Source organism: Schistocerca serialis, chromosome 2 (assembly GCF_023864345.2).
Source record: "Schistocerca serialis cubense isolate TAMUIC-IGC-003099 chromosome 2, iqSchSeri2.2, whole genome shotgun sequence".
Taxonomy (NCBI): Eukaryota; Metazoa; Arthropoda; class Insecta; order Orthoptera; family Acrididae; genus Schistocerca; species Schistocerca serialis.
In genome coordinates, this window is record NC_064639.1 from 388584081 (window position 1) to 388608523 (window position 24443).

General features: G+C 39.3%; 1 protein-coding gene and 1 pseudogene across 1 annotated transcript in view; both read left to right on the forward strand.

Annotated features, from left to right (window-relative positions):
* Positions 1 to 24443, forward strand: part of LOC126455560 (U7 snRNA-associated Sm-like protein LSm11) — a 130591-nt gene that overhangs the window by 42239 nt on the left and 63909 nt on the right. The window lies entirely within an intron of this gene.
* On the forward strand, positions 2865 to 2982 carry LOC126458906 (5S ribosomal RNA; annotated as a pseudogene).

Sequence of the window (24443 nt, forward strand, 5' to 3'; positions counted from 1 at the left end):
TTGAGGAGGAATGTGAAGCCGTCTAAACTTCAACAGATGCAGCTGGAGACACTACACTGTGAACCTAGAGTGCCTGAAGAAAGGAGAAGGGATTTAGGTAAAGAGATTCCATTTGAGAAAGAGCATAATAAGTGGTTTTACGAGAACTGTGTGAAATGAGTGAAAATGGGTATGATGGCACATGTATGGTTATTTATCTTAGTCATTGCATACAGAATGTCTCATTTTCTTCAAATTTTGTGTCATTTTGTTCTTAACATAGAATAAAAATACTTACTTGGCAAGAAACCTATATGGTTTTTGTGTTTACGTAGTGAGCCCCAAATTTTATATTGCTTTTGTATAAGTGCTGTACACATTTTGTTGATTATCTATAAATCAGTTTTTGGCACTTGACCCCCATTCACTTATGTTGTTGTTGTGGTCTTCAGTTCAGATACTGGTTTGCTGCAGCTCTCCATGCTGCTCTATTCTGTGCAAGCCTCTTCACCTCCAAATAACTACTGCAGCCTACATCCTTCTGAATCTGCTTAGTGTATTCATCTCTTGGTCTCCTTCTATGATTTTTACCCTCCACACTTCCCTCCAATACTAAATTGGTGATCCCTTGATGCCTCAGAATGTTGTCCCACCAAATGATCCCTTCTTCTAGTCAAGTTGTGCCATAAATTCCCCTTCTCCCTGATTCTGTTCAATACCTCCTCATTAGTCATGTGATTTACCCATCTAATCTTCAGCATTCTTCTATAACACCACATTTCGAGAGCTTCTATTCTCTTCTTGTCTACACTGTTTATCATCCATGTTTCACTTCCATACATGGTTACAGTCCATACAAATACTTTCAGAAAATACTCCCTGACACTTAAATTTATAGTCGATGTTAACAAATTTCTCTTCTTCAGAAATGCTTTCCTTGCCATTGCCAGTCTACATTTTATATTCTCTCTACTTCAATCATCATCAGTTATTTCACTCCCCTAATAGAAAAATTCCTTTACTGCTTTAAGTGCCTCATTTCCTCATCTAACACCCTCAGCATCACCTTATTTAATTCGACTATATTCCATTATACTTGTTTTGTTTTTGTTGATGTTAATCTTATACCCTCCTTTCAAGACACTGTCCATTCTGCTCAACTGCTCTTCCAGGTCCTTTGCTGTCTCTGACAGAATTACAATGTCGTCGGCAAACCTCAGACTTTTTATTTCTTCTCCATGGATTTTAATTCCTACACCAAATATTTCTTACTTATATGCCACATTATTACTGGGGTAGGAAAGCATCTGCAGTTGTAGAACGCTTTCTTGAATGGGCATTACCATAGTAGTAATCATGAGAGTATGTGCGACTTTTGCCAGGCTGAACTGCAGAAGCTAGTGCATTTAGGTAAACTGTGGGGCACTCTTACAAAGATTTCTACTCTAGGAATGTGGAGGAGGTGAAGAATGACTTGCTAGTTGAAACAGAATTGAAGAAGGAATCAGTGGTGAAAATTCAGCCAGTAATAAGTGTTTCATTTAATAGTGGTGTATTTGATCACCTAGTCAACACAGGGAATGTCGTGTCATGTCTCTGAATCTTTCTTTAACCGTGTTAGTAGCAGTGATGTTGTAGTCTACCCTCCCTGTAACTAGTGTGAAAATGACAGTTGGGAGCTACAGTAGACCAGTTAAGAGCAAAGCAATGATGGGTAGTGTTATCTAAATACATGGATTTTTTGTAGTGTACAATAAAACATGTTGTTTGATTTGCTTTTAAGAGTGTTACTTCCACAAATTTATACATGTGTTGTTTGTAAGGTGTCAAAAAAGTGCCATGGATGCTGACTTTGCCAATGCCTAGAATACTACACTTTCATTTTTATGTAGTTTTGCTTACTACTGTATGGCTCTCTAATAGTGCAATGGTTTATTTTGGTGCTACTTCCCTTATTGTATTCACTGTGTGATAGATGAAGGTAAGTGAAGGTATTATAACACAACATACTGTAGAGAGCAGAAGTGCCTGATTTTGATCATTGGCATTGTTTGGTTTAGGTGCGCAGAGGCCAGTTGGCACTGTACTGATGGCTAGCAGAAGGGTTTTGGTGGCTCCACACAGCGAGCCTGGGAGCATGCAGAACTGTTGAGCTACACACGCTGTCCAAATGTGATGTTGTGCCTGCCCAGTAGTCCTCACAAAGAAAACTTTAGCACTGTACACGTTCACATATGTGAAGTGCAAACCGTATTATTGACAGTAAAACACAGTGTAACATCTTTAAGAGGAGAAAGAGATGATTCAATGGATATATAGATATCAGGTTTACCACAAGTTCTGGAAATCAGGGAATATCAAATGTGTCAGGGAAATCAAGGCAATATCAGGGAAATTTGGGAAAAATAAACTGGAAAAATCTCGTTTCTGCCTCAGTAGATGAAATGGTTTGTTTACTGAGATGTCATGCATTGTCGTAGACTGGGCACAGCTGAGTACGTGCACTGCTTCCCTACTCCATCATTCTTACTGCTTCTTCCCTTCCTACCATTCCCCTCAGCTTACAGTCAGTGTTGCCACCACTTCTTGCGGCTTGCCTAGCAGCTGCCAACGAGAGGCAGGGAGACGTGAGGAGTGGTTTGTTTGGATTTGATGCTCAGAAACTGTTGACGCAGAGGCTGGAGATGGCTGTCATGTGTGCATGAGCTGTGTCTGAGTATGCTCTTGTTTTCTGACAAAAGCTAAAGCCAAAAATTTAGTTATGAAAGTGTGACTGTCTTTTCTACGTGTCTGTCTGCGACTCAGCAATCATCTTCATGATGAGTTGTTACCTATCCTCATTAGTACTGATTGTCAGAGTATTCACACAAGTTACCTGTTGGATGGCCAACGGCCTTGCCACAGTGGTAACATTGGTTCTCGTCAGATCACCGAAGTTAAGCGCTGTCGAGCTGGGCTAGCACTTGGGTGGGTGACCATCCGGTCTGCCGAGTGCTGTTGGCAAGCAGGGTGCACTCAGCACTTGTGAAGCAAACTGAGGAGTTACTTGATTGAGCTCCAGTCTCGGAAATTGACATACGACCGGGAGAGCGGTGTGGTGACCACATACCCCTCTACATCCGCTTCCAGTGACGCCTATGAGCTGAAGATGAGACAGCGGCCGATCGGTACCGTTGGCCCTTCACGGCCTGTTCGGGAGGAGTTTAGTTTTTTTTATCTGTTGCATGGGTGGGTCACCACGGTCTGATTTCATCAACATGATGTCTGTGACACGAGTGGACTTCCATGACAAGCCAAAGCCACAGGCCATTTCTGGGTGTGTGTAATGGATTGGGCCTGCCAGTCTGAAGCCCATTGTTTCCCACTAATGTGCAGGCTCTACTCGTCGGATCTAGTCTCACTGATCTGCCCACAGGCCAGGTCTGTTTGTGTGTGACATAATGAGTGCATTTTCATGGTTTATCCATGGACCCAGGACTACGGTGCTCCTCAGCGTGCCAGAAGGCATGGGTGGTGGATTTCAGGAATTTCGACTGTCTCACCCCGAAGTACATTGTCCAGTGTGGCATTTTATAGTCATTTTATTTATTCTAGTGCATTTGGCACTTTGAAAGTAGTACATATATTAGAAAGTATTGAAAATAATAAGCAGAAGAAAATTGTGGCAGTCGCTGGCAGTTTGTACGCTATGTACTCATATGTTTTTCAATAAAAAAATCACACAATACATGTAAAATGAAATGATCATGTGGCACTGATGACCGGGAGGCCCCATCTGGGCACGTTCTTCCGCCTGGTTGCAAGTCTTTGATCAGGTGACACCACTTTGGGTGACATACGTGTAGGTTTTCATGAAATGATGAAGAGGACGACACAACACCCAGTCCACGAGCAGAGAAAAATCTCCAAGCCAGCCGGGAATCGAACCCGGGCCTCCTGCATGGTAGGCAAAAATGTTACCACTCAGCTAAACACGCAAACATACAATTCCGCTAAAATACGAGTAATAGATGTAACATAGTGAATAGTAACTGTTAACAATGAACATAGTAGAATGAACATTTTATTGCCAGTCACACAAGTGGTTTACACAACTCTTCTCTGCCTTATGCCCTTCTTTCAAGGGGTCCACTTTTTTTTTAAAGTTATTTCTGAAATAAATGAAGGAATTTTAAATATGTCTTGCAACTCCAAGGAAATGTGTATTTTTGTCATCAAATGTCTTTCGTTTTATTGAAATAAAATATCATCAGTGTTCTTAATGAAGCACACATACCATTTGGCTTGCTTTCTCCACCGAAAAAAAAGTTTATTTAAAAGATGTTGATGTTAGTACTTAAGATTTTTGCACATACATTTAGAAATACAGTAGTCCCTAAATTTTTTTGTCAACTTATGTCTTTATTCAACCTTGAGATCTCAAAATGTCTCAGGAAAAAATGCTAAAACTTGTTTAGAAATCAGGGAAATATCAGGGAATTTCACTTGGGGCAACCTTGGACATTCTCTGAAAGTGATGTGTATGGCTAGGTGTAGAGTGAAGTAAGTTTCTGTAACGGATTTTCAATAAGCAATGCATAAAATTGTAATTTTATATCCAAAAGAGATTGACCTGTCAGTCTGCAGTGCTCAATGATAGATGTCGATTGATCTATACAGGGTGTCCCAGAAGGAAGGGTCAATATTCAGAGGCCTGACAGGATGCTCAGTTGAAACAAAAAGACTTCCTATAGGCATACACCCTATTGTGAATGCTTTCCGAGGTGGAACACATTTAATGTAGCTAGGTCCAGTCGTTTTACAAGAATGGGTGATAGGACACAATCACTTGCATTTTTTGGAAAATTTGTTTGTTGAAAAACTTAGGACATTCCTTTGGTCACATGGCTTGCGATGTACTTCTAGCGTGGTGGAACCCCTCCACATTTTACCAGATATCTGAGAGAACAGCTCAACCACACTTACCCTAATTGCTGGATCGGTTCTGGTAGTACAATTAACTGGCCACCAAGGTCAACAGACCATATGCCATTAGATTTTTGTTTATGTGGTTGAATGAAGTTTGAGGTGTACAATGAAAGGTGAATATGTGAAATGAACTGCTTGGTCGCATAATGGATGCTGCTCCTTTCGTTAGGGAATGTGCAGAAGCACTCAGATAAGCAACACAGCACGTTCTCCCAAGAGTGCACAAATGCACTGAAGTTGACACTGATTTTTTGGGGACTAAACAACAGCCGTAATGTGATGTGTACAATAATGCTTAGAGATAAATTTGTTAAAAATACATATTTTGCAGTAGCTACTTTGTAAACCATATGTTGTAATATTTACTAAGTGCGATACATGTGTAAACCTGACAATGTATTGAATAATGTAGAAAATAAATAACAATGTACATTAAATCTCAGAAACCACATGGAATAGGGCATATGTCCATATGAGGTTTTCTGCTTCAAATGATCGTCCCTGTCAAATCCCTGAATATTGATCATTCCTCCTGGGACACCCTGCATAAATATACGTATACGTACAGATACATGTCCTGCATATGTAACTAACCAGTGAGAGGCAGTCTAATTGGACACTTAATTAGAGTCAGTTTAATTAATAAGCCAAAACAATTCACAATCAACATGACAGTAAATTTGGCAAATGTATGAAAGCCTCACCTACAACATTTAGGTTATAAGAATTGTGTGTTTCATTGTCAACTTTAATTGATTATTCAACATTTTGTGTAATTTTGGACATAATACAAATATGGTTAGATAGTTGTGAACTCTGATTGCAGCAGTGAAAGGAGCAGATCGTTTCTGTAAGGAAGAGGTGCCATCATGTGTGTGAAATAATTATACAAGGCACAGAGAGCAAAGACTGAAATTGATCGCTGCAACTAAAATATATATTTATTCTGCTTTTTTTTTTGTGGGCAAGGTACTTAATGTAGAGTAAAGTGTAATGTGTTATTTTATTCACTTTTCTGTGCACTTTTGATGACACATCTAGTTTTAAGATTGGATTATTGTGAAAAACTTGTAATTAAGCCTGGTGACAGCTCAGTTGCTAAGTGATGGAGATGCATGGCTTTTCCGTGGTAGGGTGGTCTGAACTTATAAAAAGATTGCAGCCTTCTTGCTTATTCACAATTGCTTGGGCAGAGTCGAAGAAACTATGCTGATCGGGGTGGTGATCGAGATACATGCTTTTGTGTTTATTTCAGCACTGATCGACATATAGAATCACTCTATTGTGTGACAATCAAACTTGTATATTTTGTGTATAGTGTCAATCCAAACACTGAACAATTTTGGGTTGTGGATGCATGTTGTTTATTGGTTATCTTAATTATACAGTGAGTTTAATACACAGTATGTTTGGGGCTCGAGCTATTTAAATCCACTTAACTCCAGTTATGAGATTAATCACCCACCTGCATTCAGCGTGTGACAAATCAGAATAAACTGTTATTATTCAACTTTAAAAATTGTATGTGGGGAACATTATTTAGGTTACTGCACTTATATTCGACCTAACATTGCTTAATCTGATTCATACATCAGGAATGATGTATTATTTTATTTAAGAAAAGCACACAGGTACAGTGAACAGAATCCCCTAAGACAAAGCAGAGACAGAGCCAAACAACTTTTATTTCAAAATATTTAACAATACAAGTTGCACAGTCAAAGTAAAATATTAAATTATGTGTAATAGGCACTGAAAAAGTACTTAGAGAATGGATGAGTTAAAAAAAAAAAAAAAAAAGTGACAACTGACACACATCTATCACATTATATCATTTGTCTTTCCTAAGAGTCATCAAGCACATTTTTTCTGGTGTTTTGGCAGTTATTGGTGACTTCATTTTTCATTTGTCATTTTTGCATTGTGAAGTTGGAGTTAGCTCAAACAATTACTGCTCATTATATCGTTCATGGGACACCTACTGGCAACAGAAAGCATCAGTTTGTTTCCCATCACAAGCAAAATTATTTTTAAATCAGAGCCTTACATGCCCATTTGATGGATGCTCCCAAAGTAGTCTAGATCAATATCTGCTTCATTTATTCATATTAAAAGGAACAGTAAAAGACGGAGAATAAATGGCAATCCAGCTACTACTCAGTACTGCTACATGTTTGGTGGTAGCAGTCATTGCAGACCAGAACAGTGCCATTGTTGCTGGAGTGTTGGTTATTATTCAGTTTTTAGTGTCCCTGCTAATATACAGGGTGTATCAAAAAGAATTATTCAATTTGGCATGTCTGTACTTCTGAAACTAATAAACATATACAGTGAATTTTGTTTTTTGATGAACGGGACACTCAAAAAGTTTCTTTTCCATAGGTGTTCAATATGCCCCCCCTTGGGATGCATGGCATATGTCAAATTGGTATTAAAATTGTTCCCACATTGCAGCGAGCATGTCTTGAGTTATAGTTTCCACAGCTGCTGTTACGCGATGTACCAGTTCAGCCATTGTTGTTGGTAACAGAGGCACATAAACAGAGTCTTTTATAAACCACCACAAGAAATAATCTCATACAGTCAGGTCCAGTGACCTTGGAGGCCAGTAATGTAAGGCTGAATCATTTGGTCCAGTGCAACAGATTCATTGTTCAGTAATCCTTTGATTTAAAAATTCCTGCACTTCCAGATGCCAGTCTGGCGGTGCCCCATCCTGTTGGTAAATGAAGTTGTTTGAATCAGTCTCCAACTGTGGGAAAAGAAAATTCTGATGCATATCGAGATATGTGCTTCCTGTAACAGTGTTCTCGACAAAGAAAAATGGACTATACATCTTCTCACATGAAACTGCATAAAAGATATTAAATTTTGGAGAATCCCTCCCAAGATGTACAGCTTCATGTGGTTGTTCCGCACCCTGTATTCTGACATTGTGACACTTCACCTTTCCATTTAAATGGAGTATTGCCTCATCACTAAACACGAAGTGTGGAAGAAAACTGTCATCCTCCATCTTGCCAAGAACGAAATTACAGAACTCTACATGTCGTCGTGTATGACCTTCACAGAGAGTTTGCTGAAGCTGAGTTTTGTATGGATTCATGTGTAAACGCCAATGCAACATATGCCAGATGGACATGGGGACATGTTAACGTGTCAAGCTGCATGATGAATGGATTTCTGCAGACTCTTTGTGAAACTATGGTGGATGCATTCTATGTCTGTGTCAGACACTTAGGGATGGCCTGGCGATTTGCCTTTACACAAACAACGTGTTTCTCGGAAGTGTTCATACCACACCATGACTAGCACAAAAATAATGCTGAACAGTTTATGCTGATCCATACTATGCAATTTTTATTAGAACTGAAGTGGGCACACACTGCTGCTACCTAGCGGGCACTGTGTAAAACTTGAGAGTTTGCTCTTTCCAACAGTACATAGTTCACATACATATCTCAACTAATATAAAAGTTATGATTTTTTTTAAGAAATTGATTGATTCTTTTTGATACACTCTGTATATTGGTAAAACACACATCACAATAGAGTAAACTGGGCTCTTTCTATTAAATGGGCACATAAAATTCTGCTTCAAAAATAATTTTATTTGTAACAGGAAGCAAACCTTCACTTTCCTTTGACACTGGGCACCGCAGGAATGATATTATTAGTGGTGTTTATTTGGGCTGATTCCAGCTGGACATTGGAAACTTGAAACTGTAGAGATCTGCCAAAATGCCAGAGAATGTGCCTGACGACTCTTAGCAGAGACATCCTGTATATACGGTACACTTTTCATGAGAAGATCATAACACACTAGACACTAGTGCTTAACACTAAAGTCTCACCAATTTTCTAGGCTCATTTCGCTAATCAGTTCTTCAGACAGACAGATGGCACGGCCTGGGGATGTCAAAAAAGCATGGCAGCATGGTTTGGTCCTAAAGCAATCTACAAGTTTGTGTGGTAGGAGAAGTGAAAAGTGTTGAGAAGTTAAGTGAACAATGCAATATTATTTTTCGTGTTATTAAGCTACTACCCAGCAAACTGAATACCTGGCCAGGGTAACAGCACTGTCATGTTTGTGTCCAAGAAAGAGCGTATGCTCCAGTATCATTACAAGTGGAGCACTGCCACATACTACATATCTATATGCCAATGCCCTGCATAACACAACAATTAAATGTTGAGCAGCACTATTGTTTGAAAATACTCCTGTACGCTTTGCAGCATTATTCACTGTGTAATGTTATGAATCCTTGTTTGCTCTGAATAAACAACTGTCTGCTTTAATTCTGATACTTAATTATATATGTATGCCTTTTTGGAAACTGTCAACTTGTTTAGTTTAGCATCTTTTAAAACAAACTACCAAACACACAACAATTTTATCAGAGTTTCTTCGTTGGTGTTTCAAGTCCAGTTCTGGGAGCCAAATGTGTGAATACACTTGTTAAAATAATCTGGTCTATTTTGCTAGGCTTCAATTTATTTCTTGCAGAAAACTGTTTCATCCCTATCCGCAGAGGATATATTCTAGCTTCTGTGGCTGTCTGATTCACACCCTCACTCATTATTGATTCAGTTATTAAAACATAAATACATTGAGTGTCAGCAGGCAACACATTGTTTTGCAGTTGTTTTTCAGTGATGCTCTAAGCTGTGTTGCTTTAATTTGTTCGTTATTTTCTCCTTTTGGAACTGCAAGAGATGCAGTCTAAATGAATTTTCAGTCTTTGATATAGAGTCGATATGGTGACGTTCGAGTCAGTATAGCTCTCGTGGTCCAACCCCATAAATGTCATGTAAACTACTCAGTGTGTATCTTAGATGTACAAGATAATGCTTGATGAAAATGCACTCTTGTATGAGATGTCAGAAAAACTTGACCATTCTGCTATGTACAATAATGTGTTGGGAATGAAGGAAAATGACAAACAGCGAAGAAATGAGTATAGTACAATGTACAAACTCTGTCCACATGCCCTAACAGGCCCACCAGTACCAACTTACTGCTGCATCATCCTCTGCCATTGGAGTCATCAGATGCAGTGGGGTGTGGTGTCAACATACTGCTCTTTCAATAGTTAATTTTTATGACCTGGAGCCACTACTAAGTTGTCAAGTAGCTCCTCAATTGGCATATGAACCTGAATGCACCCCGTTCCAGTCCTCCTACCAAGGAAAATCTCTGGCAGTCCCAGGAAATGAATCTGGGTTCTCCGCACGGAAGTCAGCCATACCAACCACTCAGCTCCGACTGTACATGGATAAGCCAAAAAGAAAAGACAGTCTTTATAACAACACTTTTTATTGAGATAATAAAGTTGCAAGCAATGTTATCTGTCTACAGAATCTCCCTCACTCTGTATGTTTGTTGTCCATCTCTTGAAAAGCTTCCTAATTCTATCCTGGACGAAGCTTTGTGGCACCATCTACATGCACTCTTGAACCGACTTGACAACCTCATCCTCTAGCAAAAACTGGGATTTATGCAGATGCTTCTTCTTCATTGGACCAAAAATGTGAAACTCACTTGTAGCTAGATCAATACTCTATGATGAGTGCCACAGAAACTCAGACTCCAGCTCTTAAATGCACTGGATTGTTTTCCCAGCTGTTTGTGAGGGTATTCTTTATGCTGCAAAAATTACACCTTTCCGAAGCTTCCATATTTTTCGTTTTTGTTTTCGCTTTCAGATCTCACAGTATCTGCTACTATTCACTGTTTGCCCTTTAGGATTGCAATTGATCAGGAGTGAAAATTCATATCTCAAAACAATGTCTAACCATGTTTCTTGCCAAAGCTTGCTCTTTGATCTTATTTGCTGTAGGTGAAGATGTAAATTTCTGCACTATACTCTGTAGTTTGTAGTGATTGTCCAGTTTCTCATCAGTGGTTACTGTGCAGCTGAGAAAATCTTCTCCTTCCACTTCAGAGTGCTTAATATGTGATTTAGATATTTCTAAGTGTTCCCACTGGTTAATGTTTGTCAGTTGATATGGTACCCAAAAGGCACAAATTTTTCAAAAGTGCAGAGATTCATTGACGTTTGCAAATGCTGAGCTGTGACTGTTCAACTTGTTCACAGTATCGTAATTCTGACAGGATGATCATGGTTAATCATTTGCTCAGTTTTCTTGGTTTTGCTGTGTAGTTTTGAAATGGGTGGGCTTCTTGAACTCTCTTCATAGCAGAAAGATACATGGCCAGTCAATTTTTCATTCACTAGGACAGCTATCACCACTCTGCAGTTGCTTACAGTGAACAATCTCTGCTGCTTTAGTCACATCAAAGTGCAGAAAACATATAATTCCTTTCATTTCTGGCTTGGTGGTTCAAATCCCTATCTGGACATTCAGAGCTAGGCTTTCCGTAGTTTCCTTCACTTAGTGTGAATACCTGCTATAGTGAATTTGAGTAGGACATGACTGAATTTCTACATCACCTTCTCTTTCCTTCCTTCCTTCCTTCCTTCCTTTTTGCTTACAGTTAGTCCAGTTTAAACTCATTAATATAATCTACATTTATTTTTAAATAGAAAAATAGGTTGAGCACATATTTACCACATTTATTGGTTCAATTCTGATGGATCGATTCATATATCTTAACAACAGTGTACAAGCTTGCAAAATGAGGTGGTGAGCCAGACAAGGATCGAATCTGTTTTGCAGATTAATGGTCATTAGTAAGGTAGGCTGGCCAGTGTAAGTTTGGTTTTTAGGCCATTTACCACTCCCACTTAGGCAAATGCTGAGCTGGTTCCCAGTCAGAACCCCAAAGATGTATACAAACAGTTATTGTGTTTTAACACACAGAACAAAGTTTACACGACTCACAGATAAATACTGTGTACAGCTCAGCTCCCTGAGGTTAGTTGATGACTGTAGCAGCAGAAATGGCGTCCTGCCAAAAATTTAAAGTAAAGTAAAATTGCCAAGTTTCAAACCATGAAAAACCACAAATCCTGTTCGACGAGATAAATACTCAGAAAAATAGAAAAAGTGGTTGAATTTGATGGTAAAAGTTGGAATGTGGTAGGGAACTGGTCTTAAGTATAATGATACTGGGCCGCAAATTTATTAACATACTTATTAAAAAAACAAACCAATTTATTAAAACAAAGAAAATGAGCCAAGATAATCTGAGCAGCTGCCCCCAGAATTAATTAAATTTCCAACACAACTGTTGGCAGATATTACATAACTTTCAAAAATGACTGAATGAAATTTAAAAACAATTTTTTTTTTTGAGAACAACATTAATTGGAAAAAAAAGATAGATGCTTAGCACAGAGGTCTAATCAAATCACAAATCTATAAAATTAACCTGCATATTCCACATTACAAGTTTCAAAAGCATATTGAAGGTAGCTCACAGGTCATTAACATCAGCCATCCATTATAAAATGGCTGTTTGCAGATAATTAGAAGTAAGACCACTGATTCTAAGTAAGCAGAATAACATTAAATTCAAAATATGATACAAGCTGGAGTTGCAGAGCCAAGCAATTTCTCTTTTTTCATCTAACTGTGGATGGCGATAGCCACTAGAGAGACAGACATTCTCAGCAAAGGTATTTATCGTACCAAGGCCTTATTAGTTGCACCCACAAGATAAACAACAGATACATCAAGCTATCCTATAATATATGAACCACTGACTAACAAGTTGCATTTACAACACAAATACACACTGTAAATATCTTCGAAAAAAGCGAACATTGCGCATGAAGCACTGGTTCCGAACAAAATGACAGACTTAGTCAAACTACTCAAGCACCACTAGTTTTAGTCACACACATTCACAGAAACATAACTTGAGTGAGATCTACGATAATGATCGAAGCAGACGAAATGAATTAAAATTTGTGCTGCGGCCGGGACTCCAACTCGGGTCTTCTTGCTTGCTAGGCAGAAATGCTAACCATTACACCACTGCAGTATGATGGTCAACATTGTTCAAACAAATTTCGGGCTTGCAGCCAGTCGTCGTTCAATACTTTGCACGATATTTCAACTGGGCACCTGACAGTCATCTTCAGGTGAGCCGTCGCAGACTGGCGAAAACGTCCTCCGTTCCACAATATATAGCGTACTGTAACTATTCTGCGCATGCTTCGAAAACTTGATAGATGAACCACACTGCCCACCGGCAGCACCCTCACTGGTGGAATAGCGGAACTCAGTTACCCTCTGCATTGCTGTTTGCCACGGCCGTCGGCGCACTCTGTCGTCTTTGATTAGAGCAAATGATGGGATTCCATGCACTGTCCAGCTGGTAGCCACTGTCACAGTTTAACAGATTTTCTGCCAGTCGTATTTCTATGGATTCTTTAATAATGGAGTCCTAGAAAGATGTTGCTGTGGACAAAATCATTGTTTTCTCATACTCCATTGAATGTCCAGTAGAAATACAATGTTCAGCAATAGCGGACTTGTTTGGCTGCAAAAGGCGGGTGTAACGTTGATGTTCAGTGCAGCGTTCTTTCACGGTGCGTGTGGTTTGTCCTATGTAAGCCTTACCACATTGGCACGTTATCTTGTAAATTCCGGCCTTTCGTAGTAACAGATTGTCCTTAACTGATCCCACAAGGTCCCCAGTCTTCGATGGTGGGCGGAAAACCAATTTTACCTGAAATTTTCCGAGGATTCTTACTATTTTAAATGAAGTGCCGCCAACAAAAGGAAGATAAGCTAAAGATTGTTCCGGTATGTTCTCCTCTTTATTCACTTCCTGCTCCTTGGTTTTAACTGTTAGTGCCCTGTTAATCTGCTGGATGGAATACCCATTTTCACTGAATACTGTCTTTAGATGGTCGAGTTCTTGAGGTAAGCTATCTAGATCCGAGGCAGTATGAGCTCTATGAACAAGTGTTTTAAGCAAACTCATGGTTTGCAATGGGTGTTGGCAACTCGATGCTTGCAGGTATAAATCAGTATGAGTGGGTTTCCAGTAAACTGAATGCCCTAGAGAACAATCATTCTTCCTTCAAACTAGGACATCCAAGAAAGGCAAACAACCGTCTTTCTCTATTTCCATTGTGAGCCGGATGTTGCTATGAATGGAGTTAAGGTGATGAAGAAACTCCATTAATTTATCTTCTCCATGAGGCCGCACTATGAAAGTGTCATCCACATACCTCCAAAAAACTGTTGGTTTCAGGGCAGCTGATTCAAGCGCTCTCGCCTCAAAATCCTCCATAAAAAGGTTTGCCACCAAAGGAGACAGGGGGCTACACATGGCGACACCGTCAGTCTGTTCAAAAAATTTTTGATTAAACATAAAATAAGTTGAGGAAAGAGCATGCCTGAACGAAGCAGTGATATCAATAGGAAACATGTTACCGATCAGTGTCAAAGAAACTGCAAGAGGCACTTTTGTAAAAAGTGAGACCACATCAAAACTTACTAGAAGGTCTACACTGCTAAGATGAAGAGCCCTCAGTCTATCGATAAAATCAGCTGAGTTTCGTATGTAATGTGAGCACTTGCCCACAAAAGGTCTTAGTAAGGAAGCGAGATGTTTAGCTAAATCATATGTAGGATCTCCAGTGTTGCTCACTATTGGTCGCAGAGGAAGACCCTCTTTATGAACCTTTGGAAGGCCATACAGTCTTGGAGGTACACAACCATGTAGTTTTAACCTCTTGATGGGCTCTTGCGGTAACGATGAGGAATTTAATAGTGCTGAAGTTTTCCATTGTACACATCCTGTAGGATCGTAATCAATCCTCTTATAGGTAACAAAGCAGTTGCATTACATTTGTCAGCTTTCAATACCACTACGTCAGGGTCCTCTCTCAGATTTCATAACCTTTCTGCAGAGGTTAAATTACTGCGTTGAGTAGGAGCCTTCAACAGAGCACGGCAAGTTTCCCTTCTTATTTCATTTGCAGCATCCAAAGGAAGACTTCGTACAGCTTCTTCAACACCACATAAAAAACTTATTAATGGCGGTGCTATAGGTGTAGGTCAACATTGCTGCACGAAGTACCTAAGCTGAATGCCTTCCCCAACACAGACTTCAATTCATTTTTCCCTTACATATTGTCACTACTGCCAGGGTTCTCTGATATTGGCAAGCACCCCAGCATTGGACGTAATGGGACATCCTTGTACCATTTGGTGATCTTATAGAGCTTATAATTAAATGTTTCCCTGAGACATTTAAGTCTCTTTATTATCTACGATAATGATCGAAGCAGACAAAGTGAATTAAAATTTGTGCTGCAGCTGGGACTCGAACCTGGGTCTTCTTGTTTGCTAGGTAGGAATGCTTCATTCTAGGATCCATTATTTTACACAGCTCCAAGATGTCTTGAATGTAGTATGCTGTAGTTTTTTGTGGACGCTATGACCTGCAATTTAATTTATCTTCAGCCTTGCACTTTTGTCATTCTGTGTCGCCGAAATACTTGCGCAGTTCTGCCTGTAATATTTCCCAGCTTGTGAACTTCTCCTCTTTGTTCTCATACCATTGCTTAGCAGTGCCCTCCAGATAGAAAAATAAGTTAGTCAAACACACGGTGTCATCACATTTGTTAAATTTGGCTATACACTCATATACCTTCAGCCACTTGTTTGGATCTTGGCCATCATCACCAGAAAACCCAGAAGGATGTCTCATGTGGCAGCACACAGTTGCTGTAATCATAATATCCTCTTCTTCTTCTGTCTCTGATAGATTGCGATCTGTTGAATATGGCTCGAACTCGGGTTTCTCGCCACGTAAATGGTGGCTCTGTCTTGGCCTGGGTTGTCGATAATGTGCGCTATCACATGTTCCAATAACCAGTGCCTCCACCAGAATAATGTCACATAGAAGAAGGTGTAATTAGATGAATGACAAACACTAACTTCACTTAACGAAGGTTTATTCAGCACTTGCACATACAAGAGCGCGGAGCGAACTGCCTCTGGCCAGAACACATACAGTATATATACAGCTACAGAACATTCCAGTACAATGATTCTTGACATTTATGGATACTTGTAGAATGTACTTGAACCGAATATAGAAATAAAAAATGTACAGTCCAGGTGAGTTTTGAACTCACGGCCCTCCATGCAACAGTTTAGTATCATTACCACTATACCATCGTGCTACTCAGCTTCTTCTGTGACAATATTAAAACTCTGTAAGATTACATTTGTGTGCCACATTCGTTTCACTTCCAGACTTTTCCTAAAGCTGGCAATGGCTGTTGCTTATCTGTTTTCCCACATCTTTCCTTCCAGATAAACAGGAGAGTCTCTGCTGAGTTTGAAAAGTTAGGTGAGGATAATGACAGATGGAAGCTGTAGGTGTGAGCTGGATAGCTCAGTTGGTAACAGTTGCATACAGCAAGCACATTTCCAGATTTGTATCCTGGTACAGCACCAACATTTCATCAGAAAGTTTATTTTTTGATTGATTTTATTAAGCAACATTATAATGAATGACAGAAATCCAAAATGGAGTCCCTTTCTGGCTCACTTTCGGGCCGTGCAGGCATGTGTTGATAGCAATGGTTCCCGCTCACTATTAGCCGTGCTGGCTGCAATAGCTTCTCAGGCAGTTTGTTGCCTGCAGTGGGCAGGTCTGTGGGCCAGCATTTTTAAGCACTGTCACAATCAGGAAGTGCTCTCAAAGTAATGGACAGTTGAGCAGTGTGAACACTTGAGTGGACACTGTGACATTGTGTTTTTGGTCACTGCGGATCCTGTGGGATTGAGTTTTAGGCTTGAAGACTTCTCATTGAAAAAGTTATCTCTGCACGATGCACAGAACCCGATTTGATCTCGGCATTTGAATTTGCAAGAAGCTTGTGTCCACTGTGGTGCAAGGCTGAGTTCCTGTCTGTCAGTTTCAAGAATTGGGTGTACGGGCGTTTGGTGAATAGCATCCAGTGGTTCCAGATGCTTAGCAAACTCACCGTAACACCTATTTCATGGCAATCTTTGGTCAAGCAGTTAACTTATGCTTTGAGCTGCAAGAAATTATGGTGAGCATCCGATTACCAAGTGATGACTATGTTGTGTCACACAGAGACTATTCTAACTCACCATCCCGGTTATCCATTGTGACATGTAAACATCTCCATTCTCAAATACTTTAAACAATCTCACTCAAATAGATCTTATAATTAAATGTTTCCCTGAGACATTTAAGTCTCTTTTTATTATCTACGATAATGATCGAAGCACACGAAATGAATTAAAATTTGTGCTGCGGCCGGGACTCTTACTTTCTAGGTAGAAATGCTAACCATTACCCCACCACAGTATGATCGACATTGCTGCACAAAGTACCTAAGCTGAGTGCCCTCCCCAACACAAACTTCAATTCATTTTTCCCCCTCATATTGTCACTACTGCCAGGGGTCTCCGATATTGGCAATCACCCCAGCATTCATTTCGTCTGCTTTGATCATTATCATAGATAATAAAAAGAGTGTTGCTGAGAACATGTATCAGGCCCTACTCCTGAAGGAGGTTCCGACAGCAGACGACTTCATAAAATGGTGCCAGTATATCAAGACAATGCATCAAAAACGAATTTCATGCAAGAAGTTTGAACGGCTTCCAAACATCGTATCGATGTCTGTGATGGAGGAAGCAACAGATTTCACAAGTGTAATTCATCATATAGTGAGAGAGGAAGTTCAGAAAGCACTTGGATTGCAAGGCGAGCAAAAAACCGAGACACTTCAAGAGGTCATAAGGGAGGAAGTGGAACCCACATTGAAGCCAATCTCTCATCTTTCATTTCCCTTTAAAATGGTGAAAAACTTGAGACTCAGGCGGAGTTACCTTCCTACAATGCTACATGAGGAACCTGTTTGGGCACCAAGGAAGACTGACGTCTGGAGGACCCAGGATAACCAACCAGTGTGTTTCCACTGTGGACGACCAGGACATGTGGTGCACTGTAGTCAAGAAAGGTGGCGGATATTTGGTGATGCCCGCACCAGAAGACAGCAGACCGATCTTAGCTGACGCCAACTCCGGGACGATGAAGATGAACAAGAAGATGTGGGTACAGGACGACGTAGGTCACCATTGCCGCAAGCTAACCGCTGGAGAGGACACTCCCCAAAAGGCCGATCGAGGTCTCCATCGCCATTTAGGAGCTCCAGCCCATCACCTAGCCACTGCAACATGGAAAACTAAAGGGTGCGACCTTTCCTTGGAGGTGAGGCTGCTGAAGAGAAAAATCCTCCGCCGTTGATCACTACAAAAATGATAGGAAACTACATCGATATCCTCATGGATGGCCGACCAGCCCAAGCCCTTGTGGACTCTGAAGCATCATATTCAGTCATTTCGGAGAAGTACCATCGCCAGTCACAGAAAACCGTATTCGTTGACAGCGAAACATCTCTGCTGAAGGTGGCTAATGGGAAATATATAAAACCTACAGGAAGATGTACCATTCGTGTGGGTATAAGTGGCCATACACAGGCCTTAGAATTCATCGTCTTCCGAGAGTGTAGTCATGGCATTATGGGACTGTTTGAAAGCTTCTCAGGCAATTATAGATTGTGATCACTTGAAGATTATGCTAGATGAGGTGAGATACTGTGGACAGGAAGATGCGCATCCGAGACTATGTGTGCTGGATGAAGTGATCATTCCTGCGGTCAGCTGTAGAAAGGTACCTTTCATGTGTCATGCCATGCATCAGCCCATGGATCTTGTAGTGGAATGTAAGAGAAGCATACCACTGAAGAATAGCTTGGTCATGCCAGCCTCTGTCATCTCGTTTAAGAACGGATTCGTTGAATTGTGTCGCCAAGAACCACAGATCCTTCCAAGACGCATGTGCGTAGCAAATGCTGAGCCGTTAATTGAAGAACACCTGAGCGTCATAGAAACCTCCCATGCTGAGTCTGTGGGCGAAATTAGCGCTACCACTATGAGACAAGATCTTCTAGGTTGGTCTCACCAGACATCACTAAGGAACAACAGAAGAAGCTACTTGCCATTCTTCAAGAGTTCTCTGAATGCTTCAGTCCACAGGTCAAGAGCAAATTCGACAAATCAATGGTGAAGCTCTGGATCAGCACTGGAGACCATCAACCAATAATACAGAGAGCTTTGCCAGCAACGGAATGTCGAATAATTCGCAATGAGGTAGAGAAAATGATGAAGAATGACATCAATCAGATTTTGCAGAGCCCATGGTCGTCACGAGTGGTCCTCGTCAGGAAGAAGGATGGCAATTGGTGGTTTTTTGTTGATTACAGGAAGCTTAATAGGATAACTATAAAGGACGTTTACCCTCTTCCACAAATTGATGATACACTAGATTGTCTGAAGGGGGCTAAGTTTTTCTCAGCCATGAACATGTACTCGGGATACTGGCAAATCGAAGTAGATGAGGCTGATCGTGAGAAAACCTCATTCATCATTTTAATTTCTATATTTGTTTCGAGTACATTCTAGAAGTATCCACAAATGTCAAGAATCTTTGTGCTGGAATGTTCTGTAGCTGTATATATACTGTATTTGTTATGGCTGGAGGCAGTTTGTTCTGCACTCTTGTATGTGCAAGTGCTGAATAAACCTTTTTTAAGTGAAGTTAGTGTTCGTCATTCATCTAATTACACCTTCTTCTACGTGACATTATTACATTGATTGTGAGCATCTAGTTTCACAGGTGTCTACTTCAAATGGTTCAAACGGCTCTGAGCACTATGGGACTTAACATCTGAGGTCATCAGTCCCCTAGACTTAGAAGTACTTAAACCTACCGTAACTAACCTAAGGACATCACACATATCCACGCCCAAGGCAGGATTCGAACCTGCGACTGTAGCAGCAGCACGGTTCTGGACTGAAGTGCCTAGAACCGCTCGGCCACAGCAGCTGGTAGGTATCTACTACTCTTGAATGTAACATTCAGTTATTGTTTAGGATTAAAGTTGCAAATAAAAAGAAAATATCTGTACCTACACATAGATTTATGTAATCCAAAGTGAGGCAGGCAAAAGGGAATATATGAGTCTAAAAATGAGACTACCAGAAAGTGCAAAATGGCAAAGCAGGAATGGCTAGAGGAGAAATACACAGCTGTAGAAGCATGTGGGAAAGCTAGGTACTGCGTATAGGAAAATTAAAGAAGTCTTTGGAGATTAAAGAAGCACATGTATGAATACTAAGAGTTCTTATGGAAATCCAGTACTAAGCAGGAAGTATAAGCTGAAAGGTGGAAGGAATATAAATTATGGTTGCAAAATACTGACATAAATTATTATAGAAGAATGGAGAAACCTGTAGAAACTGACCTTCGGTAGAGATCTACTTAGTTTCTAGAGAAACATAAAAACACATACTGATGTTATGACTTGTCTTAGAAGATAGAGTGAAGAAAGGCAAATTTGCTGACTTGCTTTTGACAATGTTGACTGGAAAGCACTCTTCAGAATTCTGAGGTGGCTGGGATAAAACAAAGAGAATGAAAGGTTATTCACAATTTCTACAGAAACCAGACTGCAGTTACAAGTAACCAAGGAGAAATAAAAAGCTTGAGATTGGCCCCTGACCGAATGTCAGAGAAGGCAAAGGAACTGAAAGAACATTTGAACACAATGGATAGTATCTTGAAAAGCAGTTACATGTTAAATATCAAGAAAAGTAAAACAAGGATAATTGAATGTAATCAAATTAAATGAGGTAGTGGGAAGGAAATTAGATTAAGAAATGAGAGACTAAAAATAGTAGATGAATTTTATTACTTGGGTAGAAAAATAAATGATGACGGCTAAAGTAGACAGGACATAAAACACAAACTAACAATATCACAAAAAGCAATTCTGAAAAGGAGAATTTGTTAACATCAAATATAAACTTAGTTGTTAGAAAGTCTTCTCTGGAGGCATTTGTCTGGAGTATAGCCGTGTATGGAAATCAATCATGGGCAGTGAACAGTTCTGACAAGGAGAAAGCCAGGGGCTTTTGAAATGTAGTGCTGTAGAAGTATGCTGATGAATGTATGGGTCGATTGGATAACTAATAAAGAGACACTAAATCAAATTGAGGAGGAAAGAGTTTTATGCTACATTTTGGCTATAAGTAGGCTTGAGTTGGTAGGACACATTTGAGACATTGTGGAAATGGCCAGTTCGGGAATGAAGGGAGGTGAGGGGGTGAGGGTGGAGGTAAACATTGTAAAGAGAGATCCCAAGGCTTGATTACAGTGAGCAATTTCAAAAGGATGAATATTGGAGTAGTTAGGCAAAGATGAAGAGGTTTGCGTAGGATAGACTAATATTGAGAGTTACATCAAATCGATCTTTGGACTGTAAGACGACAACAACAATGAAAGTGCAAAACATTGCACTATGTGTAGCAAATATGACACAGCAACAGTGATTTTTAGAATTTGCTAATTTTAAGAAGAAATTGAATTTTTACTTTCCCCATTTTCAGTTACTTGTATTTTATCTTAATTCATTAAGTTTCTAAAACACAAAATTATGTACCTCCACATATCAAATATAAATGGACTTGACATATCAAATTCAGGTGTTCTGTTGTTTCTACAAATAAATTTATTTTTCTAGTATTACATAGGCGATTTAAATTTATTTTTCTAGTATTACATAGGCGATTTTAGCTATGCGGACATTAGTATATAGTCTAAGACACTTTTTTGTGCCCATATAATTAAAATCATGAATGTTGTAAATACTGTCTGTAAAAGTCTGTATTGTATTTTCTGGTTCTCTTGTACTACTTGAGGAGTATGATGAAATATGCAGATTCCTGTTCACTTATACACTTTTGGCAAATTTAACTTTTTTCAAACTTAATAAATTTGTCAGTACAGTGATAATATTGATGTGGCTTGTCAAAACTGGAAGATACAGAAAATTTGGTATGTTGTAATAAACTCTTGTGACGGTTTGCCTACTTTATTTCTTCGTTGATTGTCCTCGGTGTCGACATACTTCGTTGTGATACTGGCTGAAAAAATAGGGGGTGGAAGTGCAGTACTGTCTACTGTAAATGATGTAGCCGACAGATGCACAGTTGCATTTCACAGTAGTTTACTTTCACAGTTCACAACCTCTCAATAATACACAGTTATATATGGCCAGTGCACTATTGTTTTAACTTTCTATAAGCCTCATTAATAGAGTGCAGGCAAACCTCCACGCACTGCTACAATAGTGTACTATTGAACATCTATGAGCATTAAAACCCCAACCACAAAGTTCACACTTCTTGAAGAATAGAAAGGTACAGATGGAGCAGACACTGTCATTGTTTTAACACACGGCCTAATTTTGTAACAGTTATTTCACAGTTAAGTTGAAGCATTGTTGTTCTAACCAACACAGGTCTCCTCTGAAACATGGCTGTGGACTGACTGTTTCAGGACCAAAAATTGTGCCTTTATATATCCTAACAATAATAGGTGCTGAAACTACACATTGTTCAAAGTTAAATTTACAGAAATTACGATTAAAACTTAACTTGTTAAATTAACTGAATACATCAAAAAATTCCGTCTTTTTAAGTTTCTTCTACTACAAGAGTTAGGCTGAATTATTTGTTTAAATGATGAAATTAACAGATAACATTACACAAACAATAATTCTGACAAAACTGTTAATTACTTTGGAATTAATTAATGGCTGGCTTTGCTAACATGTGTTTGAATATAGCCAAATAGATCCTTTAATAATACTATTAGTTGTTCCTGCAAATGTTTATAATTAGACAGAATTTGTATTTGTATATAAGTCAACAATAGAAATTAAGGTACGAGGCAATTACTGATTTCACCCTATAACAAAAATATTAACTAGTAATAGTCAAAATAAATTAAAAAATCAATTACATTCATTAAATTAAGCACAAAATTAGATCTGGTGCTATATTATTTAAAACTGAGGGCCACCCTTTCTCTTTTATGAAAATGCAGATTATACTCACGTATGTTAATGGTAATTAATTCAAAAATGAAAAAATAAATTTTAAGGAGGCTGATGGCAGAACAAGAGTGGAAGTAAAAATATCCCAGCTTGCTTCATCACACTCTGTGGATAAGATTGTATGCAACTTTACATTGCTAGTCTGATAAAATAAGGATGATATTAATGTTGTTCAGGTTTGGTCCAGATATAACGATACTGAAGTAAAAATTAATTAATTGAAGATGTTTGTACAATGCTTTAATGTTCTCCATGCATGAATTTCCAGCATCAGTACACTGCTGTAGAACCTTTCTGGGTCTTCATCCATCTCCTCGGTGTCAGTAACCACAAAGCGGCTCAGGCACTGTATCAAAATTGTTTTGACCACCTCAATTACTCCAGACACAGTGTCCTTTCAGGCTCATTTTGGTCCAAGGAGCAAAAAGATGTTGGTGGGAAAAAGCCAAAGTTGGATTTTCACATTGTTGTGGCCGTATTAACATACTGTGTTAAACCACTGCCTCTCTCACAGTTAACTATGTGTGATTGGGTGCCTTGTCATGTTCCAGCATTCAGGTATCAGTGATTTTCAAAAATCACATTTTTTGTGGATGACACTTTTTATGTCAAAGAAGCCAGTGATCATCATCTCAGTTATTGATTTGGTCATGTGGCCTATTTGATCTATGACAAACATTTGTATCCCACTCAGCGTTTTACCTTTGTCTGTGGAGCATACTTGAAAATTTTAATTTATCACCAGTTACCATTCTCTCTAAAAGATTTGGATTAGTCTCTGAACATTCCAACAGTTGGCAACAAATTGTCAGAGAATGTTCCTTGTGCTCATTTAACAAAACCAGCACCAACCCTCCACTTTTGCAAAGCATCTGTTGCTATTGAATGCAGAATGAATTTCACTGAGTTTGCTCCTATGATTATGAAAAAATACGGTTCAAAAAGTCTCACTTAGTGCCCAAATTTTCATTCTTTTGAGTCAGTGTAGAACATCCATTTCATTACTTTTCTCTGGCATCTTTCTAGCTACCATTGAGTCTTTTATGCACTCAGAAACAAGTGTTCTGAATGTGTCAACATTCTTGTAAACCTTGTGGATCATACTCAAAGTCTCCATGGGAGATTTGTTTAGTTTAACACCTGATTTGATGGTCTGCTGTGTCTTGGCTGCCAATGCAAGTGTTAAATGTACTTTCACTTCACATGTGATGCACACATTCCAGAAGCTGAGAGTCAACTGAGCATGCTTTTCAAGCTCATCATGGCATACCCCTCCATCCATCTTGCTATGGGTACCGATCTCCATCCCTCCCCATTGACCAGGAAATATTAATCCTGTTGCATATTAGACCATATCCTGTACTTGATGAAAGCTGAAGGAGAAGGTAATTCACCTTTTGTATAGTTTATATATGTTAATTTTTACTTACTTATGGTATACACATAAAGTAACCTTTTTGTAAGTTACTGAACTTTAATGTAGTTGAGTGAGGACCAGATCGGAGTTTGCAAAAGTTCATAAGCAAAATTTGACATGCCAAAACTTAATATACGCTACTTGGC